This window comes from Tamandua tetradactyla, chromosome 1 (assembly GCF_023851605.1).
Source record: "Tamandua tetradactyla isolate mTamTet1 chromosome 1, mTamTet1.pri, whole genome shotgun sequence".
Taxonomy (NCBI): Eukaryota; Metazoa; Chordata; class Mammalia; order Pilosa; family Myrmecophagidae; genus Tamandua; species Tamandua tetradactyla.
The window spans coordinates 29773171-29783601 of NC_135327.1; the positions used below are offsets into that span (position 1 = coordinate 29773171).

The following is a 10431-nucleotide window of genomic DNA, read 5'->3' on the forward strand; positions in this document are numbered from 1 at the left end:
GAAGTGGTAGTTGGACATTTGTCCTCAAGTAGCCACCTCTCATTTTTATATTTCTTCATTTTTATATTTTACAGTAATAATAACTGCCATTATTTTTAAATCATCATAATAGCTGCCATTTATTGATAACTCACACTTTGCTACACCCTGAGCCATGCTCTTATCATCTGTCACCTCATTCAATCCAATTCTCAAATAACCCCATGAAGTAGGTGGTAGGTATTGAAATACCATTTTAGTTAAAAAACAAACAAACAAACGAAGCACAGGAAAGTTAAATTGCTTGCTCAAGATCACAGAGCCGGTCGGTGGTGGAGGTCTTGTGGGATTCAAATCCAGGTTTATCAGATTCTGAAATCCAGCTCTTAGGACTCTTTTTCCACAGATTGATATAAGCTGAAGTAATAGGACAAAGAAAGAATCAAGAATATTTAGACAAACGTGGACTCTCGCATTGGTACATTTCTTACAGATTACCTCTGTGTTTCCATTTTGTTCCTATTTAGCACAAGGGGCCATTAAATCTGTATACACATAAATAAATTAAGATTCACTTATGTGATTTCTCAAGAGCCTATGAGGGCAAGTCCCAACAACAATAGGAGGGATGTATGCTTTGTGGGTATATCGGTCATGTTAAAACTTTTAGAAGGAGTAATGATTTGAATAACATAACTTGTGACAGCCATGTGAGGATAGCAGTCTACTTGGCTGGAATTCAGAATTACTAAATTCTCAGCTTGTCATCTATAGCTTTCATATTTTCGAAAGAAAGGGAGATGTAAAAGGGACTCTCTGAGGGAAATATATGGACCATATCTCTGACCTGGGGTATGAGGCTGTGCAGTAGTCAGAATTCTCTAGGGAAACAGAGCCAAGAGGAGATTATCTGTAAACAGTATGAGATTTTGTGAAAGTGTCTCATGCAACTGTAGGGATGCATGAATCCAAATTCCATAGGGAAGGCTACAAACAGACAATGCTAATGAAGGTTTTCAATGAATTCTTCAGGAGAGGCTGGCTGGCTGAAGTAGATATGAAAGTTCTCTCTTGTGACTGCTGAAGTGATACCTGCCCCCCCCCCAAGAAAAAGGCTTCAGCTGATTAGATTAAACATCTCTTATTGTGGAAGACACTCCCCTTAGCCAGCTGCAGATGTAATCAGCTGCGTATGTGATCAACTGACCGGTGATTTAAGTCTACAGCAGATAGGTCAGTGTTTGCTTGACCAGACAACTGGCACCAGCACCTGGCCAAGCTGACACATGAGACTTATCATCACAGGCTTGAACCTAACCAAGGCCATCAATGGTTTCAAACTTGGCTCCCCAGAGCCTTCATAGTTCCATGGATCTCTGAACCCCACCACCACCAAAGAGCCCTTGCAAAATGGACACAGAGAACTAGCAGACCAGACTCACTGCCTCCAACCTGCCAGTCAATCTGAGTAGTTCAGCCTTTATCTGGTTTATTCTTTAAACTCAGGATTCAATATTGTTCAATTAAAGGGTTCTGAGACATTTTTTCTTTTCTTTTTATAATAACACTGCTCTGGGTTTAGCCACTCTGAGATTGAGACAGCAAAAGAATAAACCAAAGGAAACAGGTAACAAGGAGAAGTGTATGTCCTCAAAAGGCTTTTAAAACTCCTCTTATAAAAGCACTAACCCCTGATCCTGTGACCCAATCGGCTTGTGTCCAAGAACTCTTTGGCTTTTTTCCTTCTTGTCTACTTGCTTCTCACTTGTCTTTTCTAAGTAGAGTATAGACATCACAGGGCAAAGCCACTGTGAGTCTTCAGCACTGTAGCCCTTGTTCCCAGAGGGGCCCTGGTTTTATACTAGACACTTACATGTTTTTTGAGTTGAATGAATGTTTACATTAATGCATGAAGATTCATGACAGGAGGGGAAGAAGTGACACAGGAGGCCAAATTTGGGCAAGGAATGGCTACTGTTCCAGTTTGCTTGCTACTGGAATGCAATATACCAGAAACAGAATGACTTTCAGAAAGGGAAATTTAACAAGTTGCTAGTTTATAGTTCTTAAGGCTGAGAAAACATCCCAATTAAAACAAGTCTATAGAAATGTCCAATCAAAGGCATCCAGGGAAAGAAACCTTGATTCAAGAAGGCCAATGAAGTTCAGGGTCTCTCTCAAGTGAGAAGGCACATGGTGAACACAGTCAGGGCTTCTATCCCATATGGAAGGGCATATGGTGAACACGGCATCATCTGCTAGCTTTCTCTCCTGGCTTCCTGTTTCATGATGCTCCCTGGGAGGGTTTTCCTTCTTCATCTCCAAAGGTTGCTGGCTTGTAGACTCTCTACTTCGTGGTGCTGCAGCATTCTCTGCTCTCTCCGAATCTCTTTCATTCTCCAGAATGTTCCCTCTTTTATAGGACTCCAGAAACTAATCAAGACCCACCCAAATGGGTGGAGACACATGTCCCCGATCCAGCTTAACAACCACTCTTGATTGGGTTACATCTCCGGGGAGATGATCAATACTATATTCAAACATATAGTATTGAATAGGGATTATTCTGCCTTTACAAAATGGGGTTTAGATTAAAACATGGCTTTTCTAGAGGGCATACATCCTTTCAAACCAGCACAGCTACATTTTAAAAAGCTAAAAGAGAAATGGCTGACACGGGAGGAAGGAGGCTATCCATACTTTAGTCTCATCACGATTTTAACATTTCTTATCAAGAGCATGTCTGCCTAAAAAAATGAATATTTCCCTGCCCTTTCCAGCCTATGACAATTAGATCCAAGTTAAATGGAAATAATAAATTTATCTGCATACTTGGCTAAAGAATCTCTAGACTCAGAATTGAATGGATAGAGACCTATCCTATGGTGGGCATTTTCTAGCTGTGAGATTTTGGACAAATCACTTAAGCTACCTGTGTAACAAAGATGGTAATGCTTCTGCCTTCTATTGTAGAATCTGAAAGAAAGTCACTCCTTTGAGAAGAGAAATGCAAAATAGATCTCTATTTCTATCTCCCCCCATCACATCTTCCTATCTTTTTGATGCAGTCCTGATGAAAGGAATCATAAGTTAGGCAAGGGATTTTGCAAAGAGAGGAAGCAATCCCAAGGACCTAAAACACTTTTATGTTCAGGTGCCCCAACAAACAAGATAGAGGAGGACACAGAATATTTAAAACCTATGAATGAAATATGGGGCAAACTTTCATGGGAAAATTGAAATTGATTATAAATAGTGTTTCTCATAAATTATATACTCTACCCATTTTTTTTCATAGAAGATAAGACTTTTCAGAATCATCAAACCCTTAAACTGAATAGATTTTTAAAATCTGAATTTAAGAGTCTAACCTTCAATTTAAGAATGGTGAGAACTCCAGAATTACAAAACATGTTTTAGAGAAAATGGATGAGGTCATGAAATGTCTCTGAGTTAGGAAAAATCTTCATAAAATTTGTACCAACATTTGTAATAGTTGTGGACAAACTCACATGTTCCCCTTACTCACTCATTAGTTTCTTTGAAACCTCTAGAAAGGGAGTGTGCTGGTTTGGAAGGAAGTATGCCCCCTAGAAAAGCCATGTTTTAACCAAAATCCCATTTCATAAAGGTAGAATAATTCCTATTCAATACTGTATGCTTGAAACTGTAATCAGATCATCTCCCTGGATGATGTGATTTAGTCGAGAGTGGTTGTTAAGCTGGAATAGGTGACAACATGTCTCCACCCATTCAGGTGGGTCTTGATTGGTTTACTGGAGTCCTATAAAAGAGGAAATGCTTTGGAGAATGGGAGATTCAGAGAGAGCAGAGAATGCTGCAGCATCACAAAGTAGAAAGTCCATGAGCCAGCAACCTTTAGAGATGAAGAAGGAAAACGCCTCCCAGGGAGCTTCATGAAGCTGGAAACCAGGAGAGAAAGCTAGCGGATGATGCCGTGCTTGCCATGTGCCTTTCCAGATGAGAGAGAAACCCTAACTTCATCGGCCTTCTTGAACCAAGGTATCTTTCCTGGATGCCTTTGATTGGACATATCTATAGACTTGTAATTGGGACATTTTCTCGGCCTTAGAACTGTAAACTAGCAACTCACTAAATTCCCCTTTTTAAAAGCCACTCCATTTCTGGTATATTGCATTCCAGCAGTTAGCAGACTAGAACAGGGAGCAAGCAATTCTGCTTGTATTACTGAAGTGACACTAACTTGTCACTAGAAATCTAGTCATGCCAAAGCAGAAGTTTGTTCAGGTTATCTTGCAGGCTTGTAGTGAAAATAAATAAAATAATGGCCCCCAAAACTCTTCTAAAATTGCAAAATGCATAGAAGGCACTAGTAATACTAAAGGTAGACTGAGTGAGGAGCGTGGTGGAGATGAAGGACAAACACTAATACTTATTATTATCTTTGGAATAAACCAAGACACTGTATATACATCATGTCATTTACTCCTTAAAACAACCCTAGGGATGGAGCTCTTTAGAAGCCCTTGGTATTAGAAAGAATATGTATTATTTCTAAAGGGTTAGGAAGATTATGATCTAGATATACTATACAATGTTCAAAATAATCAATATTAAATAAAGGTATGAATGGATGTCCACCACATATGTTTTTCCCCCAAATTATTACTGAGATTTGTAAATATTGTGAAATATCTATTTCTACAAAACATACTGACATCTTGACTTTGCTAATGGCCCGTCCATGTACTTAATCTGTCTATGGGTGACTCCAGCACTGGGCTTATTTTCCAGATGGTGTAAATAAAATATTAAAATCCATCCACAACTCATTTCTGTCAAACCACCTTAATCCAAAATTCCTTTCAAAAGAGTTTGGGCTTCTTCTAAGATTGATTCCTCCTCCCCACTCCAGTCCCAAGTTTGGCTAAAAGTGAACCATTAAAAAGGGAAACAAACAGAACCACATCAATTAAGACATGCCTCAGGCAACCAACGCATTTCCTTTGAACGCCCATCTGCCAAGTCCAGGTTTTCTGAGGTGTGATGCAGCTCCCAAACGCTTCTGTGCTCTTTGAATTTTTTTCTCTGCCCTTCCTGTAGATCCATGTCCCTTCCAATGAAGGCATAACAGATCAGGATCCACTGGACAAATGCACCTCACCAAGCATGCCATTCCAATGGCTGGGTCCCTAATGCACAGACCTGATTTGGGAGCATGTTCCCTTATGCACTTTCCTTTTCTTTTCCTATACCTGTCCTCAAATGTGTCTATATACGTAGCCTGTGAATGCAGGCACTGTTTGGCACTGAGTATGGATGACTGGAATGAAGGAATGTTCTCAGGAAGATTTAGGAAAAAGAAAGTCGTTCATTTCCAGGGGGCAATAAAGAACCTAACAAGGTGCCTGTTTCTGGAACACAGGTGCAGTTAGTGCACTCAGACCTCATCTGGAATTTATTCAGCACCTGCACTTGCAAAGCAATCAGCGTTTCTCTCAAGTCTGAGCTGGATGTATTAGGAGATGAGCTGTTTCCTTCTCTATGAAATGAGGATGCTGGGCCTCAGGCTCTGGAAATATTCTTTAGCTTGGATGCCTGTGAGATTCACAAGCATAATAAATCCTCAGCCTCTCTTCCTTCTGCATCTGGGAAAGACGTCGCCATCTCCAATGACCTGGGTAAATGGTTCCAAATGGCTTCCAGAGCTGTCGTCCAAGACATAGGTTAAAAGGCATTGTTTCCAACCCTGAATTATTTCAGCAACTTGCCAGTTCGCTCAGCATAGCAACCACTTCCTCACCAGTCTCTACCCTGAGCTCGTCCCTGTTCCCTCATCTCTACTCTTCATCTCCCTCATTTGGTGGACTTCTCTGTTCCTCCAGCAAGCCAAAGTGTTCTGTAGCCTTTGCTGCTCTCCACATAGGGACCACAGCTTCCCAAATCTTCCCCTGATCTATTCCTTTTCCACAGTTCAGGCCTCACCTCAAATGTCACCTCTACAGAGAGTTCTTCTCGTATTCCCCTGATCTCAAATAGACTAGTGAAGCATTCTTTCCTATAAATGTTTTAAATGTTTGTCATGGCCATTTTCAGAAGCTAAAGTTATCTTGCTTATTTATTGGTTGTCTCTTTTCTCTACAAAAAAAAAAAAAAACCGTGATGAGTAGAGGTCTTGTCTTATTTGTTGCTATACCCTCGTAGTTAGAAGAATATTTGTGAAATGAATGAATACACAATGACAGCACAGCAGCTAATACTTGTGTAGAACTAACTTTGTGCCAGGTACTGCTTGAGGTGCTTCTCATATATGGATAGGTTGAACTCCCCTAACCACCTGATGATATAGATACAGTTATTATCCCCCTTGACAAAGAAATTGAGAAACAGAGGGGAGGCATAACTTGCCAAAATGTTTTTATGATCCTGTGAAAGCCTTGCCCATTCCATTCTCATATGATAGAATGAACTCATGCACGACTTTATGCTTTTTGCGTAGGGTTAAACAATCCCCTTGCAGACACTTGAGGAGAATGTGCTCTGGAGACTTGGAGCTTTTACTGTGTCTTGATAGTCCCCACTAAAGTGAGAAAGCTCACAATTCTTTCATCAGGTAATTAACAATGCTTATTTAGAAAGACATCGTTAAAAAAAATCCCTATATCTCTTTCACCTGTGTAGAATTAGAGCATGAGTTATATGAGGATATAGCACCATGTCATCTGGTAGGCACTTGAGCCTATTAGGTACTGAACTAATTTTCTTTTCTTTCTTTTAAAATCATACCCTTAACCCTTGCAAAATTAAGAAACCTCTCTATGTGTTAAGAGTAATAAAGTAAATAATTTGCAAACTGATTTTCTTTCTTGATATTAGAATGAACAATTGAGAGCAGAGTGGACCTTACTGGCTCTATTGCAATATTAAAACGTATAAATAATTTATAGTGAGACAGAGCCTCACAGAAGATATGAAATCTTTAGAACATTACATATATAAATTATATACACAATTTGATCCGAGAAGTTTAATGTGTTAGAAAATATGCATCTCACCCTTCCATGTTCAGCACATCTTAATAGAATTTGGGGGGAGGGAGGTTAAAACGAATGCAGAGAAAGGAAATTAGGATTCTAGTCTGCTGGTATTAGCAAAGAGCAAATCCAAGCATTGTCTTCAAATCAGCCAGACATGTTACTCAGGAAAACAGATGCATTTTTATGAGAGGCCGTAATACAAGTGTTATTGCTATAATAAAAAAAAATTCAAGCTAAGTTGGATCCTATTACCTTTCTGTGTTCCAAATTCGTGTGTTTCTTCGCAACAGCTCTAAGGCTGGTCATTCCTTGTTTACTGAGGGTTTTCCCACTAGACGTGAAGCTCAGAGAGGCCAGGGTCTGTATCATTCTCTGCAGTGTCCCAGCAGCCATAGGTATGTGACCTGGGCCTATGACCTGCCTTTTCTCTGCCTCAGGTTTCTCAAAATAGTAATGGTAGTTAACCCTTAAGCTTCTGATGAAAAGTGTGTGCCAACGTGTATAACATGCTTAGAACAGTCCAGACCCTGGAGTGAGATTCAGGCTTAGCTGTTACTATTTTCCTTAGAATGTAAATTACATGAATATAGGCACTTTATGTATTTGTTTGCTGATGATTCTCTGGTGCTTAACAACACTGCTTTGGACATAATTGGCACCCAGTTCATAATTCTTGAATAAATTAATTACTAAATTAACATCTTAGATCCTTAGTAATTAGACTTTGATGCTCCATTGTAGTATGGTAAAGAGTATACACACACACACACACACACACATGCCCTCTTTCTCATGATTCTTAGTATAAACTTTTTTTTTTTTTGCATGGGCAGGCACCGGGAATCGAACCCGGGTCTCCTGCATGGCAGACGAGAATTCTGCCACTGAGCCACCATCGCATCGCCTCTCAGTATAAACTTTTGATTAATTACATTGGCCAGTTATTGCAAGGACAGTCAAACAGTATGACATCCTCACAGCACCTGGACATCTGGAAGGTGGACCATTTGCCTTCAGTTCTCAGCTGCCTTTGATCTCTGCCTCTGGCCAGTTCCCCAGTATTTCTTTATCCTCTGGATCAAAGCCAGCACTTGCTTTTATTTTGCAAGGGGGCAATGCAACTTACCCCAAGGATTGCAGCAGGGAAGTAAATGGCCGCTCATCTTAAATGCCAATTTATTGTTCCCACTCTGTCACACTTGATTAAAATACAGAGGTTGCCTCTAAGACTGAAATTAGCTTTTCATTTTGACTGACTGCCATCCAGGTCTGAAAAATAGCAGCTCGTTTGTTTCAATATTTACCACATCCATTCAGAAGAGGTTTACATTATTGCCAATTAGGACTTAATTGTTATCCATAACTCAAACATTTGCTGGCTGTTTGTGGAGGAAAAGCCATCACTCTCTTCGTACTATCCCGACTTCCACAATCCTTATACGCTGGCGACATGGATGAAGAAATTTCCTTTCCTCAGGTTGGGCTCCTGGAGAAGAGTTCCTTTCAGCTTTTCAGCTGTTGCTGGAGGCAACTATTAATTTGCACAGTTCAATGGAAGATGGGTAAGTCCCTGTGTTGGGCATTAGCTGTTTTTGTCTCCCTAATTTGCACTTCCTAATATTCTGCCAGCAGAAGCATGATTTGACTTTGGAGACATTGTCTGATGCCTGGATTATTGAATAGTCTCATAGCTGGTCTTCCAGTTTTTGCCATTGTCCTCCACCCCCTCTACAGAATATTCTCAACATAACTGTTTTTAATGCAGAGAATTAATCTTAAGCCTTTCAAAGGATGTGTCATCACACGACCCCTCTGTTTCAAAGCCTCAATGATTTCCCATGTCACTCAGGTTAAAGGCAAGCAACGGCTTGACTCACTAAGTCTGCACACGTCCATCTGCACACTCTGTTCCAACTTCCTCTCCTGTTACTCATTCCTCACACTCCTCCTTCAGTCACACTGGCCTTGCTGCTATTGTTTCTCGACCTTATCAGGCACACTCCCATCCCATGGCCTTTACACTTCCTCTTTCCTCTGCCTGAAGTGATCTTATTCCCGAAATCCTGTGGTTTGCTTCTTCATTTCTTCATGTCAGTGGACCTTCTCCAACCACTCTGTAAAAAAAAAAAAACAAACAACAAAAAAACTCACAGTCTTGTGGTACCTTACCCTACTTTATTTTTCCCCCTTACCACTTTCCATCACTTGACATATATATTTGTTTATTGTCTGTCAAAGATGTAAATTCCACAAAGGCAGGCTAGTATATTTATGTTTATTATTGTAGCCCAGTGGCATCATTTCTCTCTTACTTCCTGCTAATCCCATGTCCACCTCTGTCTTCTAGGTATCCAGTGCCCACATGTTGCCCCTGGCCCCCCAGTATCCCTCAGCAACCTTTCCTTTCATATTACGCTTTCTGGGACAAAATAACCTACCCTTTATTATTATTATCCCACACAGTCTTATTTCCCTCAGCCCTATAATTTTGAATTAATGCACTCTAAGGTCTGGCAGTACTTTCACTTTTAAAGGGTTTTGTTATATCACAATTACATATCTAACTGGTGGAATTTTAGACAATGTGTCAAAAAGTTTTAAGTTGATAAGTTAACAGTGGATGCTTAGCAAGAGTGAATTGATTAGCTGATCCAAGAGAAAGCTTTTCAGTGGTTCAGATTACCACACACTGGAGGGATAGGAGCCAGAAGGATGTCCCCGAAACTGTACATGGCCCACAGATACCACCTGCCCTGCAGTGAAAAGGGAAAACAATATCAAGAGATTTCATGGAGAAATCCAATTTCCTGCTTCTCCTGGAAAATCAGACGAGCCGGCACGTTTCCTCTAGGCCCCAGCTGGCTGTTGCTGAGTCTCATCTCCCCGTTTTGGTGGAGGCATGGGGTTTCACATGCACCATGGTCCCCACCGGGACCTTGTTACTCACATATGGGAACTTGTGGCCATTGAGTCTTTATGCCCTGGTTTAATGTGACCCAACTTGGTATGTGAGTTGTAATCTCTTAACCTGTATCTCAGCAAAATGTGCCCAAATTTAGAGATAGTATGCCTGGCTATCTGGGGTATCTGTCCCTTCCAGATGGGCAGCTGGTCTGTCTCAAAGTGAGTCTGGTGACTATAAATTTTCTACCTATTCTGATAATCTTGAAACTATGTGTTCTGTGATGCTTTCTCAAAAAACAAAAACAAAAACAAAAAAACCAAAAAAAAACCCAAAACTGATACCTAGGTCCAACCTAAAACTGATTAAATTAAAATTCTGGTCAAGTTTTGATAATTCTTTAAAGTTTCCAGGTGATCCTAAATATGCTGTCAAGATCGAGGACCATGGAATTAATGAAAGCGTTCATTGCTAATACCTATGGTAGAAGAGATGGAAGTTCAGTTAGAGCGGGATGGAGAAGACCTGCCC

General features: G+C 40.4%; 1 long non-coding RNA gene across 1 annotated transcript; it reads right to left on the reverse strand.

Annotated features, from left to right (window-relative positions):
- Positions 1–299: 299 nt before the first annotated feature.
- LOC143683945 (uncharacterized) lies at positions 300–9477 on the reverse strand. The gene is made up of 3 exons (XR_013175745.1): positions 9437–9477; positions 8876–9112; positions 300–396 (listed from the first exon to the last, which is right to left on the reverse strand). It is a non-coding gene; the product is annotated as an uncharacterized LOC143683945 (long non-coding RNA).
- Between the last annotated feature and the right edge of the window lie 954 nt (positions 9478–10431).